The 20,185-nt window shown below is 43.5% G+C and overlaps 1 protein-coding gene across 5 annotated transcripts in view; it reads right to left on the bottom strand.

Moving 5' to 3' along the window:
• Positions 1–20,185, bottom strand: part of KCNIP1 (potassium voltage-gated channel interacting protein 1) — a 388,725-nt gene that overhangs the window by 77,522 nt on the left and 291,018 nt on the right. The window lies entirely within an intron of this gene.

The raw sequence follows: 20,185 nt of genomic DNA, 5'->3' as shown, positions 1-20,185 counted from the left end.
CATTAATGAGAATGAAAGCACCATTTTATTACCCAGGCCCTGGCCCTTTTGCAGAAAAGGCTTCTGGGGTTTTGGACTTCCATTTCCCACGCTATGTGTTAGGTTAATTGCTCTCCCACTGAGGTCTTCTAAGCCTGATGCCTGTGACTTAGAACAAAATGAGCTGCAGGAAAGACTTCTAGAAAAATGGGTTAGAAGCTTTCACTGAGTGAGACACTCAGTTCAGGAATCAACTAAATTTTACCAAGGACTGAGTGCTCGGGCTGCTGCTGAAATGCCACCTCTGTAAAGAGACCTCCGTTTACCACCTTGTCTAAAACATCAATACCTCATACTCTGTGGCCCCTTGTTTAGTTTTTTTAAGTATTTATCACTATTAGATGTTATATTTAACTGTTTGCTTGTCTTTTTGCTTTGCTCCCTACTAAACTGAAAACGCCTTGAGGGCAGGGCACCTTGTCTGCCTTGTTCATCTCCAAAGTCTAGCCAAGAGTAGATAGTTTTAAATTAAAGAATGCAAAGGATCACTAGATATTGAGGGTGCAGAAGTGAATGGGACTCAGATTCTACCCTCCTAGATCTTATAGTGCAGTGGGGAGATGAGCGCTTGCACAGGGAGGAATTATAATACAGAGAGGGAAGTGCTAGGGAGTGGGGTTAATGAGAACTGACGAGGGGAACTGAGCCTGTCTCGGGAAGTTAGGAAAACCTTCCTAGGAGAAAGGGCATCTAAGATGACCTGCAGATAGAGCAGACATGTGCCAGAAGAAAAGAAGAGGAACAGAGCTGTTCAGGCACGGAGTGCAGGATGTGCAGGAGTGGTTGGGGTGCACTAAGAGGAGCCCATTGGTCACCATGGCCAGAACACAGAGTGTAGGGGGAGCTGCAGGATGACGCTGGGTGGGGCAGCTCACAAGACCTTAGCAGTGCCTGGAATGAGGCTGGAGACATGAGTGGGGCAGATCACAAGGCCTTGGCAGTGTGTGGGATGAGGCTGGAGACATGGGCAGGGAAAATCACAAGGTCTTGGCAGTGCCTGGGAGGAGGCTGCAGACATGGGCGGGGCAGCTCACAAGGCCTTGGCAGTGTCTGGCTAACACTGAGGCTGGGATCCTGAAGTGGTGGGGAGCTGTGGGAGGAAGTGGCGTGGTCATCTTGGAAAGATGACTTTGTTTGCAGTGTGTGGACAGGATTGGAAGAGAGTACAGAAAGCGTTGAAGGAGGGTGTAGATAGGTTTGGAGGAGAGTATAGAAAGGATGGTGGAGGGGAATGTACATGGGCTGGATGAGGTGACAGCCTGGGTGGGAGCAGTGCAGGGACCTGTGAGACTTGATGGTGAAGGTGCTGGGCCACGGTGGATGGGAAGGAGTGGAGATGTCAAGGTGGACTCAGGACTGGAGACAGAGGAAATGTGATTCCAGCACAGCCTTCAGTGACGGAGGGTCATTCCTCCCTCAGGGAGCTCCTCCCTTACCAGTGCCAGGGCACCTTGTACATTCTCTAGTGGGAAGAGAAGGGAAAGAATACCCTACATAGACTGCAAACTCTTTGCACTGGCTGAGCTTCTTCTAGATAAACGAAAACTAAAATAACCATGCAAGTTGAGTTCAGTTATAGAAAAATAGAAGCTACCTTTCTGCAATACCTGGGTTAGGTGCCTGTGATCTGCTACCTACAGTGTGTCCACATTCAGCAAATGCTGGCTGCGATCATTTGATAGTAAATGGTGTCCTCCCATGACTGGAGTGCAGATGGGAAGAAGGAGCCTCCACTGTGTCTACATCCGGGCTGGGAGACAAGGAGTGACTGTCGTGTTGTGCTAAAGCTTTGCAAGGACAGGTCAGTGTTGTACACACTGAGAGGAGACCCAAGAAGTAGATACGATGTTGGAAAGATGTGTGAGCTCTTCAGGGGAAGGCTGGGGTCTGATTCCTCTCACAATCTGTGGCATTCAGCACAGCATCCATATCCAATATATATTTGTGGGTTCAAAAATGAGCATGTGCTGAATGAATGAATGAGTAGGTGCGAACAATACGCTTTTATGTTGAATTGCAGCGATTAGAAGGGTGCAATATGGGGCTAGGGGAGCAGTAACCCATGTGTCTTTTTGGCCCCAGTCCCTTTGCTATCCCAGAGTTCAGGTAAGTCCTCTGTTGGGTCAGGAATACAGCTGCTGAAGGCCCCAGGGGGAGGTGCAGGACTCGCATCTAACCTCACTGCTTATGGTTTTAAGACTGCTCTGCTCCTGCTCACCCAAACAACCATGGATGGTAGCACCTTCAGGATTCCCCCACTCCTAGAACTGTGGAGCTGGCAAGGGTCTCAGATGCCACCTAACATCACTCCCTCATTTTACAGGCTGGGAAAAGTCAGACCTACCTTGGCCAAGGTCAGACAGGAAATTGTGATGGATGTGACATTCTGAGTCACCATGTCAATGTACACGCATAGACACATACCCACGTGTCACCACATGCAGTGGAACACACAGACCCCTGTGTGGGCCTTCCCATGTGCTTCACATCGTGGATGTCCCCAAATGTGTAATTCAAGCCTCACACAGCCTCTCCTTTGAGTTTCGGACTCATGCCGTCAGCCGTCTCCTCGACTTCTCCGCCTGGGTGACTGACAGGGTGCTCAAACATATCAGGTCCCACACCAAACCTTTGATTTCTGTCTCACCAAATGCCCCTGAACAGATCTTCGAAAAAATGCCCATTCTATCACATCAGCCACCTAGGTGTCATCTGAGAGTATTCTCCTTCCTCACCCTTCCAGTCCCCAGGGAAATCCACTGCAGGCCCCAATGGGTCCATCTCTAAGATATGTCCCAAGCCTCAACTTGTTAATCTCTCTGGTTCTTTTGCCATGTGAGCCTTCTCTATGAGCAGCAAGTCCATGCTGGCTCCTGTCCAGGACACACAGCAGTGAAGGTGCAAGAATGGCCAAGGGCAAGTCTGCTAGCTCTGCTGGATGTGGAAGGAGGGATAGATTGGGCACAGCAGGAGGGTCGGGGGCCCTGCTGGTGAGGAGCCTGGAGCTCCAGCTTGGAGGGACTCTGGGGGCCATTTGGCAAGAAGAAGGAGAGGACTCATCCCTCTCTTCCTGTGTCACTAGAGGCAGACACTAAGCTCAGGGTTGGAATCTACATATGGGTGAGGCAGAAACATAGAATAGGCCTGGAGTCCTGGTCTCCCCTCACCCTAGGTCTTTAGCTGCCACCCACTAGTCGGGGAAGGACATAGGAGCAAATATCATTAACTGGGTGTCTCCTGGTAGAAACAATAAATCAAAAATGTGTTATGCTCCAAACACAGACTGGCATTGCACAGTGAATTACTTTAAGTAGACAAATGAATGTTTTTTATAAAAATTATTCTCCTTTAAGTATTAATGGGGAAAAGTTTTCCATTTTCTTTGGTATGGTTTTTATTATATCTCAAGGGCAAAGACTTCCAATTTCAAAATGGAAATCAATGAGAAACATGATTGAATTTAGGAAACATGGTTTTACAGCCAACAGTTTTGGGCTGTGCCAGGAGTTCTGAAAGCTATAACTATATCTATAACTCATACTAATATTTTGAAGATTTGAAAAGCAGCTGGATCTTAGTTTCCTGAGGAGCTAACTTCAAGTTGGCAATGCCCTGTGTTCTCCGGGAGCCAGAGATACCTTGAGATGAACTCATTTCCTTGCACCATTCTACATGCTCCTCCCACTTCCGTGGGCCATGGGAATGGTTAGATGGGCTAATGTGCCCAAGGAAATAGGGCAGAATAAGCAATAAACAGCAGCTCCTATGATCATTATACTCCCGGAAGGGGCTCAAAGGGACCAGGAAAAAAATCCAGGGCCTTATCAGGAGATGAATGGTGCAGATCTGAGGACACAGAAGCACGTCTATTAAAACCAATGCCAAAAATCTCAATTACTTTTGCACCCAGCTGATAATAGTCAAAGGTCTATCTCAAAGTTAAGGTTCTAACAGAAGATTAAAACACAGAACTAAAAAACAGAGTCTTTTTTTTTTTAAGGAAAGAAAAAAAAAAGGAATGAAGAAGAGGAAGAAAGAGGAAGAAAAAGAGGGAGAGAGAATGGAAATATTGCTTTATTCTAAAAAATGAGTATTAATGATGGCCAGTCAATATTTCATTTAAACCTATGAGTAGGTGTGATGTGGTATTGACAAGAATGTATATTTTATGTATTTAAAGTGGAGAGCTCTATAAATATTTATTAAGTTTACTTGTTCCGGATCTGAGTTTGAGTCCTGGATATCCTTATTAATTTTCTGTCTCATGGAGTCTAAGTCTCTATGTATCTGGGTGTTAGGATCTTCAGCTCTTATTGGTGCATTGATCCTTTTACCACTATATCTTTGTTGCTTTAAAATCTATTTTATCAGATGCGAGAATTGCAACTCCTGCTTTTTATTTATTTATTTTTCCTCTCCATTTGGTTGGTAAATCTTTCTCCATCCCTTTGTTTTGAGTCTTTGTGTATCCTTGCAAGTGAAATGGGTCTGGATGTAGCATACTGTTAGATTTTGGCTGTATCTATTGATTGGGGGATTTAGTCGATTTAAATTTAGGATTACTGCCATTTAATGTTAACTGGCTGTTTCATCCATTCCTTGATGTAAATTCTTCTTTATGTTGATGCTCTTTACTTTTTGGTATATTTTTAGAAAGGCTAATACTGGTTGTTTCTTTCTACGTGTAATGCTTCTTTCAGAAGCTCTTGTAAAGCAGGCCTGGTGGTAATAAAATCTCTGAGTACTTGCTTGTTCATAAAAGATTTTATTTTTCCTTCAGTTGTGAAGCTTAGTTTGGCTGGATATGAAATTCTGGGCTGAAAGTTCTGTTCTTTAAGGATGTTGAATATTGGCCCCCACTTTCTTCTGGCTTGTAGAGTTTCTGCTGAGAGATCTGCTGTAAGTCTGATAGGCTTCCCTTTATGGGTAACCTGACCTTTCTCTCTGGCTGCCCTTAGTATTTTCTCCTTTGTTTCAACCCTGGTGAATCTAATGATTATGTGCCTTGGGGTTGCTCTTCTTGAGGAATATCTTTGTGGTGTTCTCTGTATTACCTGGGGTTGAATATTGTCCTGCTTTGCTAGGTTAGGAAAATTTTCCTGAATAATATCCTGAAGAATATTTTCCAGCTTGGATCCATTCTCTCTGTTGCATTCAGGTACACCTATCAAACGTAAATTAGGTCTTTTCACATTGTCCCACATTTCTTGGAGACTGCTCATTCCTTTTTATCCTTTTTTCTCTAATCTTGTCTTCTCATTTTATTTCATTAAGTTGGTCTTCGACCTCTGATATCCTTTCTTCTGCTTGATCAATTCGAGTGTTTAAACCTGTGCATACTTCTTGGAGTTCCCATATTGTATTCTTCAGTTCCATTAATTCACTTATATTCCTCTCTAAATTGTCTATTCTCATTAGGATTTCATCAAACCTTTTTTCAAAGTTCTTAGTTTCTTTACATTGGGCTACAACATGTTCTTTTAACTCACAGAAGTTTCTTATCATCCATCTTCTGAAGCCTGATTCTGTTAATGGGATGCACTCGTTCTCCATCAAGCCTTGTTTCCTTGTTGATGAGGAACTGTGATCCTGTTTATAGGGAGAGGCATTCTGATTTTGTGTATTCTCAGCCTTTTTACACTGGTTTCTTCCCATCATTGTAAATTTATCCAGCTGTCGTCCTTGTAATTACCAACTTTCAAATTAGGTCTCTGAGTGGACGTCCAAGTTGTTAATTCCCAGGGCCGAAATATGAGCAATCCACCGCGCCAGCCAAAACAGCTGCATTAAGACTGATGGTGCTTTTCTGCCCAGGAATCTCCAGTCTGGCTTCCTTCTTGAGTCCGTAATAGGTGACTCTGCCTTCCCGGAGCTCCAAACGTCGTCAGAAGGGAAACCAGTCCCGTTTACTCTGCACCAAGAGCTGCCACACCAAGGTGCTGGCAAAATCACTGCACCGGCCACAAGAGTTGCGCTGGCGACCCGTGGGGCTCCTCCACTGGGAATCTTCTGCTCCGTGAGCGATAAAAATTTGTCTGAAAGTGTGGCATCCTCTCATTCTCTGAGCTTTCACTGGGAGCTGCAATCCCGAGATGTTAGCGATCAGCCATCTTGGATCGTTCTCATCAAAAAGCAGAGTCTTGTTTGGAGCCTGGTTCCAGATAAAAAGCAGAATGTTCCCTGAGCTGTGCATGTTAACTCTTCACTGTCTCCACAAATGTTTGGGATTTTGGATCTGCAAGATTTGGGAAGGCTTCAGGAAAGACCTCTTTATAGAAAGAAGGTGAAAGAGAGAAAGGAAGGAGAGACTCCTCCAAAAAGTGTCAATGATGCTTCTCTCCATGCGGTAGGAATTCAGGTGATATGATTTTTCTTCTTTCTGGTTCACTGTATATCCCAAATTTTCCATAGTGGACGTACAGTGCAATAGAGGCCAAGATTCCTGCTCTCTCCCTTGTATTCCCCCCGACTCCCACCCATGCCTTTGTCATTCGTCCCTTTGAAATGTCCTAATTTGGATATCCCTCCGTTTCGTGTGTGGATCCTGACATACACCCACCATGAATGGAAGGCGATTGTGACCATGAAGAGATCAAAGCAGAAGGATGCTGTGAAATCCTAGTGAGAGGCTGCTGCTTTCCAAAGGCTCTTAGGACAATGCCCGCCTACTCTGGGTTAAAAAAAAGTGATTAGAAAAGACTAGCTCATATTAGACAAGTGTTAAAGGCACACAGGCAAGAAGTACAACTTGATCCTTGAGCAGTCAGGACTGAGAGGCTAGAAAAGGAATCCCTGACTACGTGTCTCAATGCTTTTGATGTTGGGCCTGGGCCCCATGACTTTGGAAACATCGACTTAGATGGCTGCTTGTCATCTGTCAGCTGTGAGGTTGTCTCAGTTTCTAGGCTCCCAAGCCCCCAACAGGAACCTGAGAATGGTTATATGTTCAGACCCATCGTGGAAAACATTGCTGTCTTGAGAATTTGGGACTGGTGCAGTCTTTGCAGTGACTGTCTCAAGTCTAAGTCTGATGGAGTCACTTGGCTCCATTGATTTCTTCTTTCATTGTCTTGCTCACTCACCAAGTATGTCTCATGTTCCTGCTGCGGCCAAAATGCTGTGCTAGACTCTTCAGCCTCAGTGATTCACGAGGCAGAGACCCTTCCTCAACTGCCCACCACTAGCAGGAAGGGCAGGTCTGTACACACCATGAAATCTGTGTGACCTGCCCCTCTCCCTCTACTTCCAGAACTCATCTGCCATCTCTAGGAAAAGTGATCTCTATGAACGGTAGTTTGAATACTTGTACCCTCAAAGTCTCATGTTGAAACTCAATCTTCGAGGTGGCAGTATTGTGAGGTGAAGGCTTCAAGAGGTGAAACTACTCGTGGGTTAATAAATTAATGGGTTATTGTGGGAGTGGGACTGGTGGCTTTTTAGGAGAAACCTGAGTTAGCACAGTCAGCCCTCTCACCATATGATGCCTATGCTGCTTTGGGACTATACAGAGAGTACGCTTCCCCCAACCCCCAGAAAGAAGGGCTAACTAGATGTGCTTTCTCAGTCTGGGACCTTCAAGCCTTCATGCCATAAGAAATAAATTCCTTTTTTTTTTAAACATAAATTTCCCAGTTTCAGGCATTTTAAGCAACAGAAAAGGGACTAGGACACTATGTAACACTCTATTCTCTTTTGCTTCTTTGGTGGAATCCCCCATGTTATTCTTTTTGGTCTCTGTGCATTTGCTTATACTGATTCCTCTGCCTGAAATATCTTTTCTTTATGCTCAGCTCAAGTGATACCTCCTCCCTCTAGGTCCCTGCTTAGATACCTCTCAGGGAGCCTCGTGAGGAATCTATCCCAGCAGGTATCACATCTGTGTCCCTCTCTGTGTCCTGCCCTGGGTTTTGAATCCTTTGAGGAAGTATGTCTCACTCTTATTAACCAAAAACATATCCTTAACAATTGGGGATCTTAGGGGATGGGATAGATTATTTCTGTAGGAACTGAGGAAGAGTGAGGGACCTAGAATGATGTGGGGAAGCTCTCCATCCTTGGGAAAGAGTTAATCTCAAGGGTGGTCAAGGGCATTTGACATGGAGCCACAGAACTGGGGGGCCCATAGAGGCCCATCAAGCCAACCAGCACCTTCCAGATAGAAACAGAGGCCTGGGCCAAGGTGGTGGTGGATGCCTGCCCTAAGGAGTGGGTGGCAGAGCTGGGACTCAAAGCCAGAGCTCTTGGCCCCCTCCCTACCTCCATTTCCCAGGACTTGGAAATGCTGAGGGGTGGCCTCCATTCACATTCAAAAGACTTACTGAGTCTTACAGGCATGCCTGTGCATAGGGACAGCCAGAGTGAAGAAGCTGATGTGCTGAGCATGGGGGCGGGGTGAGGGTGGGCATGGGTGAGGGCCATAGTGGGAGCCAAGGGCCCTGCTGACCTGCAGCTCCCTCCCATGTGCGTTCTTAAAGGGACAGTGGGAAGCAGCCATGCAGTTGTTAGGATGACACTCCACAGTCCTGCTTGAACCCTACTGGCTACTTGAGGTAGGATGGGGAGGAGAATGTCTATGAGATGGTGACTGTGCTGGATGGTCCCCATTTGCCCCTCCAGGTCCACTCTGCTCTCTGCCCCTGGAAGCTTATTTTTATGGATGGCATCTCTCAGGCTCCCATGGCCTCTGGCTTCTAACTGATGCAGCCAGTGGGAAGTTGCAGGTGCTCACAGTGTCTTTATTGCCCAGCTCTCTCTTGTTGGGTTGGGGACTGGCAGCGGCAGCCAAGGCTCATGCTGGGCGGCCCTGTCCTACAGTGCAGGTCTCTCCAGGTTCTGCCCTTCAGGCCCAGGGATGGGAGTAGCTTCCTGGTACCAGTTCTGCAGCATTTGACACTCTCTTGTCTTTCTCTTGACTCTTCCCATACCTCTTTAAATAGCCCTCATAAAACTCCCTGCAGAGGTAGGCCTGGGATTGTCACAAGGACTTAAAATCACGATTAAGTCTAGTGTGTTTCTTGCTCACTTGGTGTGTGCACTGACTTCATTTCAGGAAAACGGAGAGGAAGCTGTTTACAGAGCTGGGCCTGTATAGGCACTCTGACAACTGAAGCTTTGCCTAGTATTAGAACAAGTTTTCCAGTGACTTGCAGAACTTAGAGGTCACATCCTCCCTGGCCATGCCCCTCAGAGCCATGCTACTCTTGCTGCATGGGGAATGCAGGTTGGCCAGAGGTCAGAGTTCTGAGCCTTGGAGTACGAGGAAGGTCAGTACCCAGCCTGTTTTGTCCTCTCTTCCTCTCTCCCACCTCAACTTCACACTAGCCCTTTGGGGCCCAATGCCTTTCCAGGGCTGTTGGAAAGTTTTCTCCTCCTGAACAGATTTTTCTAATTTCTTGCCCAGTGGCCGAACTATTGATCAATGAGCAAGATGACTGATTGGTTTGAGAGGCTGGTTTCTCGAATAGGATTTCCTCCCACAGCAGGAACATGGTAATTAAACTTTGCTATAGTTGGGGGAACAAAGTTTCCCCAAGTAGAATGTCAGTTCGCAGAGCACAATGTAAGGCAGAAGTGGAGTGGAAACAGGGTTATGATCCCAGCACTGAAAGCCATTTCCCCTCTACTCTGACACACCAAGGAGAGGCAAGAGCAGCCTGAACCACCTGAAACTGGGAAGGAAGTCAGCTTTGCAGATCTCAATAAACTTCAAATGCTTAGCAACACATTTAGGACCTGCCTTAGTGAAGGTGGGCCTAGAAATTGCTGTTGGCCAACTGTGGCTGGAACCACATCACACTCTTTGGTCTTGGTATGGTGCATGTGAATTCAACAAGAGCAATATGGGAGTCGCAGAGAAACTGGGCTTGGCCAGCTAAAGCAATTCTCCAGAGTAAATTATGCCTTCCCTGGTCTTGGCTCCCACATGCCTCCTCTAGGTAAGCATCTCACTGGGCCAAGTGTGACCCACATATTAACATACATTGAACATCTGTTATTTTTATACATCATGGCCCCCAATGCACTCCGACGTCTTCATGTAACACACAACTAAAGAAAGAGAAATTTCTCCCAACAAAATGGGAAAAATATTGGTTTTGTTGGCTGTATTTTGAGTTGACATATTTACAAGTATTTTAAAAATGACTTAAGAGATTTTAAAGGTAATTTTGAGTATACCCAATTTTTATCTTTTGTGCTGACTCCAGAGCCACTTAAGTCATTATTTTATAATATTTTTTATCCAGCCAACTTACAGATCCTTATTCTTATAAGTGGTCATGATGCAAACTGGATTCCAGCTCATCTTTGAATTGTTCTGAATTTAAGATCAGCATGCTCCAAAATAATAGTTTTATAATACACCTCATAAATACAGTTCAGAACCAGGTACTGTCAACAGTTTTATGTTAGCTTAACATTACCTTACTGTATTCCAAAAAGTGGAAAGAAAATTCCTGTTTACCCCATTAACCAGGTGATGTGAATGCAAGTCATGTACCTAAGTCTGAAACCACTGACTGCAACCATACTCTGGAAATTAGTTAACACTGTAATTTTCGCCATCAAAGGCTAACCTAATTTACCCACAGGTGGATTTGAGCTCTATCCAGATGCTTGATATGCAGGTAAATCATGGGTAATATCTGCATAGGAAAGAGTAATGAGCAAATCCAACAGTAGCTGGAACGAATGCTTTGCTTTAAGTAATATGTTTTACCCTCATCGAATACATTAATATGCATGGGTAAGTGGATTATATATATGCATTTACTATTGTAATGACCCAGATTCAGCCAGTGCTCCCCCTTTTAAAATGGATTCCCATTATCAAAGTACAGCATGATTTTATTGTGACTAGAACAGTATATACAATTTAGGAATGTATTACCTCTTTGTGGACATGACTAGAATATGAGCTCCTTTGGGACTTTGGTTGCATTTTACCCTTTGGAGCATCCCCCATGGCCCGGAAGCGCAGCACCTGGCACACAGTAGGTGCTCAGCAATGCTCAGTATGTGGGAAATGGGTGCCTGGGTCAATGGCATGAATCCTCTACAGCAGAAGAGCTCAGGAAAGGGAGCTCATAGTGGCTTCAGGGACCAGGGCGACCTTCTCAGGGGAGGTGAAACAGAGCTGAGCCCCAGAGAAGGGCAAGGCTCGGCACTGGTGAATGGAGTACAGAGGACGTTTCAGAATGAGAGGAAGGAGTGACAGTCTTGGGCACTGGTGCAGAGGTTGGAAAGTGAAAAAGATAGTGTGTCTTTTGAAGAAGATGAATTGCCAGATGAAGGGGACCACTCTGGGATTGTCAGACTAGCACCTTATCTTCCAGGAAATGTCCCCCCACCTAATTCAAATGTTTTTAGTGAAAATTTCCATATTTCTGCAACATGAGCTCCTGCTGGCCACCAGATGCTTGGCCCAGGGTGGGAGTGGAAGGCTGGAGCTGAGATAAGGGCATCAATTCACCCCTCCTGGGAGGCCAGGCTTCTGATATACACCTGCAGTTAATGGTAGCCACCCTGCCATGAATATTGGAAAGATGACAGCCTGTCTACAGGTAAAGGGAAGCAGAGGTGTGTGAGAGAGAGAGAGACAGAGAGAGAGAGGGAGACAGAGCTTCCTGAACGCTGTGTCTCTCCAGGCCCTGGTCCCACGTGAAGCCCTCTCGCCATCCTCCATCAGTATACCTCTGAGAAGTTCCTCCTTTTGGCTTAAGATAAGGAGAGCTGGTTTCTGTTACTTGGCACTAAATTAGAGATTTTTACATTCATCCGTAGCCTGGATTGGGGCTGGATTGAGCAGAGAGGGCATCACAGATTATTGCCCAAAATCTAGTCTCAACCCCAGAGGTAGCCTCACAGATCCATATTTGGTGATGATGATGATGATGATGAAGAGCGAGGAGAAGGAAGCAAAGGAGAAGATACATTCATGATGCCACTTTTTGCTCTTTTCCAAGGACCTTGACCTGATAGCCGCTGGGCAGCAACATGTTTGCTGGAGCCTCAGCCCAGCAGAGGGGAGAGTCTCCCCAATTCCTCATGGACACACGACGAGATGCAAAATTCCAAGTCCAGAAACTCTGACAGATGCCATTCCTCTTGGCTTATATTGAAAGACGTGGGGTTCATAGCTGGGCTGACTTTTCTCTAATTGCTCTCTGCATGCCCAGCTGTCTGGTCCCCTACTCTTTTCCCTGGGGGTGAGTGGATGCAGGCCTAGACCTTCACTCCTTCCCTCCACCTGGCTGTGTGCTGCTCTCTCATCCCATACAAGCAAAATGAAGGATGACAATCTGGGCCTATTGACTTTCAGAATCAACCTTAATGTCTGTCATTCAGCTGCAGGAAGGCAGGGAGCGTGCCTTCATTTTTTTGTTGGTTTTGCAGGGGTAAGATGGGGGGATGCACTCAGGGTTTGCTGACTCATTCAGAGCTCAGGTTTCCCCATCTGTAAAATAGAACGGCAGGGTCTATCTTTCTACAGGGATGTTTTAATGATAAAAACAGAGCTGATGTATACAAAGGCACAAGTGTATGCCTGACATGTTGTAGGCATGTAAGTAAATGCTAGTCCCTCTCTGTCCCAGCAGGGACCCTAGAGCTTGACATGTAACATCACTTGGGCAAGCACAGATGAAAACCTGTAGCCTTCTGCAATCTCGTGCTCTGCTTTTTATCCTAAGTGGGCTTTCCTCTGTTTCTGGCTACCTCAAGTGAGACCCAGTGATTTCAGGTCTTTTTTTTTTTTTTTGAGATAGGGTCTCAATATTTGTCCAGGCTGGAGTGCAGAGGTTCAATCTGAGCTCACTGCAACCTCTGCCTCCTGGGCTCAAGCTATCCTCCCACCTCAGCCTCTGGAGGAGCAGGGACTATAGGCATGTGTCATCATACCTGGCTAACTTTTTGTATTTTTAGTAGAGATGGAGTTTCGTGGTGTTGCCTAGGCTGGTCTTGAACTTTCAGGCTCAAGCAAACCATTTGCCTTGGCCTCCCAAAATGCCGGGATTACTGGCGCTAGCCACTCACTGGCCAACTTCAGGTCTTCCAATCTCGGCCACTAGAAGCTCCTTTCCCCCAGCACATCTCACCTGGCCACCAGGCACTCATGCTTCACTCTCCCCTTTGTCTTCCTCTCTCTGTCTCCTCCTCCCACACACCAGCCAGCTCCTCATCCCTCACCCTGACAGCCACAAACGGCTATTTATTTGCCGAGTAACTTCCTGGTGGTTTAATATCCCCTTGAATTACTGTACAATCTCTTTCAAGTTATATTTGATTATTTTTCACATTTAAAAACATGAACACAATTACCCAACAGTGGCACGTGCCCTTACAGTCAGAAATAAAATAGTACTGCAATACAATATATGCATCTTAGACAAGTAGTCAGTCCCTGGAAATTATGTCTCCAGCATGGAGCGAGATCTGCAGTGATAGGTACCATATAAATGCATATGAGACAATAAATAGTTACAAAGGGAGAGGATGCTGAATAATTAATCCACCCGCCTCTCCAGGAACGTTCTTTATAAATCTGTCCCAGGCGTTCATTTGTTTTTTTACGGAAGCAAATATTTAAAAGTAAAGAATAAGTAATGTCCAGAAAGGAGACATAAAATGAAAATAATCAGTGAGGTAGGGGCCGGTAGCAGATTATGGATGGTGAGGGCTCCAAGATGGCTGCACCATTGACTGATGGCATTTGCTACGGAGATGCTGAGGAGACAGGCTGGGGTTGTTCACTGTGGAGACAGTCTTGGTTTGAGGTCATATCGAAGTATTAGGCATTTGTGCTGGGTTAATGCCATAGACTTCTTATTAGGCCCAAGCCTATGTGTAGTTGGAGAAGAAAAAACCCACAGGGACAGATTTAGAAAGCTCTAGAACCCACCTGCCTTCCCCTGATACAGATGGGACTCTAAGAATCACAGGACAAGAAAAGGATTTAATATGGTCCAGTTGGCTCAATTATGCTTCAATATATCTGACTTTTTCAATAAAAAGGAATTAGAATATTTACATTAAGTGGTATCTAATCTATAATCCTAAGCAATATTTCTTGAAATTCCCTTTTCTCTCCCCTCTGATGTTCTTCCTTCTCCCAGCTACACAAGAGCTGCTCATGCTGTAAAGCATAAGAGGGCTCTCCAGGGGAACCTTCCTTTGGGACTTTTCTGGCTGTCCTCTTTCCCTTACTTATCCCCAACTTCTTTTTATTATGAAGAACATTTGAGGTTCTCTGGCTTCTTTTCCAATTGTCTTTCACTTTACTGTCCCTTACCTGATCTTTTCATGACAAAGAAAAGACAAGACATCACTTTGCCTCCCTCCTGCCTCACTTCCTATTTCTCTGCCACATTAAAAAAGCCTGGGTACCTGCTTGGTTACAACAGGATTGTACCAGAATGGAGCGGCTGGGTGGTGAAAAGGCCAGTGCTCCTACTAATCTAAAAAATGCCTTTGTGTGAGTTAGAAAATGATGCTCCGTCTGAGTACACAAATTTGAAAAATACTTCCCACTAGGCAGATCCAGACTTGTAAGCTCTGGATTTGGGGAATAGAGGACATCAATGTCTGAAGTAAAAGATGCCTCATCTCTCTGGGTAGAGACAGAGACTGCACCAGGGTGCATGGCTTGGGGAGCAGAGACTGGCTGAATTGGAACTCCCATTCACTCCTTCATCAAGGGCCTTTGTTCAGTGCACAAACTAAACAATGGACCATGGACATCCTGGAACAAAGTTGTGATGGCAGGCAAAATTAAATATTCTTGAGAAGAGAGGAAGGTTGAGAAAATCACTGGACAGTGAATCTTGTCCCCTTATCTATTTGCATTTTCATTTTGCTTAAAATGAGTTTATGCCTTCAACCATTGAGAGCTGTTTAAATTGATTCCAGTTTTTGCTGTCGAAATGATACTGCAACAAGTGTTTTTGCATTTATACCTTAAAAATGTGTTCAACAAATATTTTTAGGGTAAATACTTAATAGCGGCGTTGTTCGGTCATTTTGGGGTCATATGCAACTTTTCTAGGCATTTCCAAACTATTTACAAAGTGGGTATACCAATTTTCTTTTCCACCAGTAATGTATGAGAGTTCCTGTTGCTCCATATTCTCATCAATTCTTTATTAAATTTCTTAATTCTTGTCAAGCTGGTGGTTATGAAATTGCAGCTCACTGTGTTCTTTCTTGATTAATAAACTTTATTTTTTAGAGTGGTTTTAGGCTCACAGCAAAATTGGGTGGCAAGTAGAAGAGTTCCCATATACTCCCTACTCCCACACATGCACATCTTGCCCCACTATCAACATCCTGCACCAGAATGATGCATTTGTAATAACTGATGAATCTACAATGACACATCACTATCACCCAGAGTCCATAGTTTACATTCGGGTTCACTCTGTCACATTTTATGTGTTATGACAAATAAATCATGGTATATGTCTACCATTGTAGTAGCATACAGAACTGTTTTGCTGCCCCAAAAATCCTTTGTGCTCCACCTAGTCATCCCTTCCTCCCTCCAACCCCTGGAAACCACCAATCTTTTTACTGTTCCCATAGTTTTGCCTTTTTCCATAATGTTATATGGTTGGAACCAAGATTGACTTTTTTCATTAAGTCATATGCATTTATGGGTCCTACACGCCTTTTACTGGCTTGGTAGTTCATTTCTTCCTAGTGTTGTGTAAAATTCTACTACCAGGATGCACCACTGTTTATTTATCCATTAGCTCACTGAAGGACATCTTAGTGGCCTGCAAGTTTTGTCAGTTATGAATAAAGCCACTGTAAACATCCACATGCAGGTTTTCCTGTGGACACAAATTTTCAGTTCACTTGGGTAAATACCAAGGAGCATGACCGATGGATCTTATGGTAAGGCTCTGTTAGTTTTGTAAGAAACTGCCAACTGTCTTCCAAAGTGGCTGTAATGTTTTGCACAGTCCCATAAAGCACTGATGAGAGTTCCTGTTTTTCCACATTCTCACCTACATTTTGTGTTGTCAAGTGTCCTGGATATTGGCCCTCCTATGAGGACTGTAGTGGCATCTCATCATTGTTTTAATTTGCAATTCCCTAATGACATATGTGGAGCATTTTTTTTTCATATGCTTACTTGCCATCTGTATATCTTCTTTGGTGAAACATCTGTTCAGGTCTTCTGCTCATTTTTGAATCAGATTTTTTATTTCCTTATTATTGAGTTTTAAGGGTTCTTTGTATGCTTTGGATAACAGTCCTTTATCAGATATATATATATATATATATATATTTTTTTTTTTTTTAATATTTTTTCCCAGTCTGTGGCTTGTTTTCTCATTCTCTGAAAGTTGCCTTTTACAGGGCAGACATTTTAAATTTTAATGAATTCCATCTTCTTAATTATTTCTTTCATGGATTGTGCGTTTGGTGTTATATCTAGAAAGTTATTGTCATACCCCAGATTTTCTTGATTTTATTCCATGTTATCCTCTAGGAGTTTTATAGTTTCATATCTTACATTTAGATCTATGATCCATTTTGAGTTAATTACCGTAGTGCTGCAATATACAAATAGTGCTAGAACAACTGGCCATCCACATTTTTTAAAAATGTTTTTTTTTTTCTTTAATGTGGCTGGCCAGTTGCTCTAGAGCACTATTTGTTGAAAAAACTGTCTTTGTTCCACTGTATTGCCTCTCCTCCTTTGTTAAAGATCAGTTGACTCTATTATGAGGGTCTATTTCTGGGATCTCTATTCTGTTCCATTGATCTACTTGTCTATTTGTGTAATAAAGGCACAATGCCACAGTGTCTTTATTATCATGGCTTTATAGTAAGTCTTGAATCAGGTTGTGTCAGTCTTCCAACTTTTTTCTCCTTCTTCAGTATTGAATTGACTATTCTGGGTCTTTGCCTCTCTCTATGAACTTTAAAATCACTTTGTTGATATCCATAAAATAACTTGTTAATAATTGCCAATAACCAATAATTTTGGCTGGGATTACATTTAACCTACAGATCAAGTTGAAAAGAACTGACAATACTGAGGTATCCTCTCTACAAACATGGAATATTCTTCATTTATTTGGCTCTTCTTTGATTTCTCTCATCAGAGATTTGTAGATTTCTTCATATGGACCTTGTACACATGTTATTTGACTTATACTTATTTAGATTATAAGTATTTTCATTTTGGGAGGTGTCAATGTAAATGATAGTGTGTTTTAAATGTCATATTCCACTTGTTAATTGCTGGAAACAATTGCAGGAAACAGATTGACTTTTGTATTTTAAACTTATCCTGCAACCTCACTATAATAGCTTATTAATTCCATAAGGTTTTTCTTGTTGTCGATTATTTTGGATTTTCTATAAACAAAAACAGCTTTATTTTTTCCTTCCCTATGTGTATACCTTTTATTTCCCTTTCTTTTCTCATTGCATTACCTAGGACTTCCAATATGATGCTGAAAAGGAGTGGTGAGAGGGGACATCCTTGCCTTGTTCCTTAGTAGGAAAGTTTCTAGTTTCTCATCATTAAGTATGATGTTAGCTGGAGGATTTTTGAAGCTTTCTTCATCAAGGTGAGAAAGTTCCTCTCTATCCCTTGTTTGTTAAGAGTTTTAGTCACAACTTGGGGTTAGATTTTGTCAAATGATTTTACCACATCTATTTGTATAATGATAGGATTTTTCTTCTTTAGCCTGTTGATGTGATGGATTACATTAACTGATTTTCAGAGGTTGGACCAGCCTTGCATACCTGGGATAAATCTCACTTGGTCATGGTTTTAATTCTTTCTATACGTTGTTGTATTCAATTTGCAAATACTTTGTTGAGAATTTTTGCATCTATGTTCATGAGAGATATTATTCCGTAGTTTTCTTTTCTGATAATGTCTTTGTCTGGTTTTGGTATTAGGGTACTACTGGTCTCATAGAATGAGTTAGGAAATATTTCCTTTGCTCCTATCTTCTAAAAGAGGTTGTAGAGAATTTATAACATTTTTTTCCTTAAATGTTTGTTAGAATTTACCAATCAGCCTATCTGGGTCTGGTGCTTTCTGTTTCAAAAGGATGTTATTGATTTGTTTTCTCTAATAGACATAGGGCTATTAAGATTATCTATTTCTTCTTGTGTAAATTTTGGCAGATTATTTGTGGGCATAGATGTGTTTATAATATTCCTTTATTATTGTTTTAATGTCTGTGTGATCTGTAGTTAGTTCAGAGTATTTCTTTTTTTTTAATTTCTTAAGATTTCTCTTTTGACCTACATTACTTAGGAGTGTTGTTTAATCTCCAAGTATTTTGGGATTTTCCCGCTATCTCTTTGTTATTGCTTTCTGGTTTGATTCCACTGTGATTTGAGAGCAGATAGTATATGATTTCTATTCTTTCACTTTTGTTATGTTTAATGACCCAGAATGTGGTCTATGTTGGTGAATGTCCCATGTGGGTTTGAGAAAAATATGTAATCCACTCCTGTTGTATGAGTAGCCTATAGATGTCAGTTACATCCAGTTGATTCATAGTGTTGTTGAATTCAACTATGCCTTTACTGACTTTCTACTTGCTGGATCTGTCCATCATTTCTGGTAGAGGGCTGTTAAAGCCTCCAATTGAAACAGTTGACTCATGTATTCCTCCTTGCATTTACATCATGTTTTGTCTTCTGTAGTTTGACACTTTGTTGTTAGGTGCATACACATTGAAGATTGTTATGTTTTCCTGGAGTATTGACACCTTTGTTATTATATAATATCCGACTTTATCCCTAACAATATTCCTTGCTCTGAAGTCTGCTCTGTCTGAAATCAGTCTAGCTGCTCTCACTTTCTTTTGTTTTGTTAGCATAGTTTTTAAATGTTTAAATCCGATTTAAACCCTGTTCCCCATTTAAAGCCTGACTGAGGTGGATTTGTGACCCAACTCAGACAGGCTTTAAAGTGACTAATCCCAGTAATCATGAGTTTTTTCTAACATAACTACAGACCTGACACAGAGCCTGAGGTTGAGTAGGTGTGTGGTGAATATTTTCAGAAAGAGTGAGACCTCTATGGACAACCAGGAACCTAATTTTCTGAGAAGAACACACTTTGGGAAATGCTGATCTACACCCATTCTTCATTTTATCAACAAGGGTGCTCATGCTCAAATAGCCAATGAGCCAGCACCAGAATCCTTGGATCACACATGTGGTGGACCCTTGCAGCAAGAGAGGCCGCTACACGCATCTTCCTGAAAGAGCTGAGCAGAAGAGGTTGGATGCCTGACTCAGATCTTCAGGCCAAGCTGCACTGGGGCCCAGGGATTCTCTGCCCCCACTTGAGGCCTGAAAGTTGCCCCATTTCAGCTCTGGACATCTGCTTCACCATAATCACTGTAGCAAAGAGGCTTTTGCTGAACTGCCTGTGATTTGAAGTCAAATGCCTGCACTGGGGCCTTACAGAGTCGACTGGACTCTGGGCTTCTAGCTAGTTTCCCTGCTGATGGCCCATTTCTTTCAAGGTTCCTCCATTTCCTGGTCATTGAAAACCTCAGTCATTTTGAGTTCTTCTCTCCCTCTATTGCCCCGGACACTGTTGAGCCACTCATCACTTTTGTCTTGAGCTTACTCAGTGATATGCCTGGGTACTGGGGCCATGGGGACAAATCAGCACCCAGTTGGGGTGAGAGGCAGGTGCTCAGGCTGCTCCTCCACCTAGCCCCTTCTCCTCAGTCCAGGATCTGATGGAGACTGGACTCTGTTTCTGGCTTCCTCCACTCTGATGCAGCTCACTCAGCAAAGCCAGGCTGATGCCCACAGATATGAACACATTCAATCTCTGCTCAAGAGTCTCCCACACTTGGCTGCTGACTGCCTTGGGCATAGTCAGGCCACTCCATGAGGACAGGGACCTTATTTCTTCATGGAAACCATTACATCCCCAGGACCTGGCACAGAACCTGAGGTTGAGTATGTATGCGGTAAATATTTGCAGAAAGAACAGGATGAAAGTGGCATTTGAAGCCCCTCATCATCTGACACTCTTGACTCTGTTGGCTTTGTTTCCCAGGACCCTCCATGGGTTTCGACTGCTGTCAGACTTCACTGAGGGCAGAGGGGCACTGGTTCCTGCTCCAGGTCAGCCCTGCCTCGTAAAAGT

Source organism: Callithrix jacchus, chromosome 2 (assembly GCF_049354715.1).
Source record: "Callithrix jacchus isolate 240 chromosome 2, calJac240_pri, whole genome shotgun sequence".
NCBI lineage: Eukaryota > Metazoa > Chordata > Mammalia > Primates > Cebidae > Callithrix > Callithrix jacchus.
Note: the sequence above shows the minus strand (reverse complement) of the source record. Positions and strands in the feature narration are given on the sequence as shown.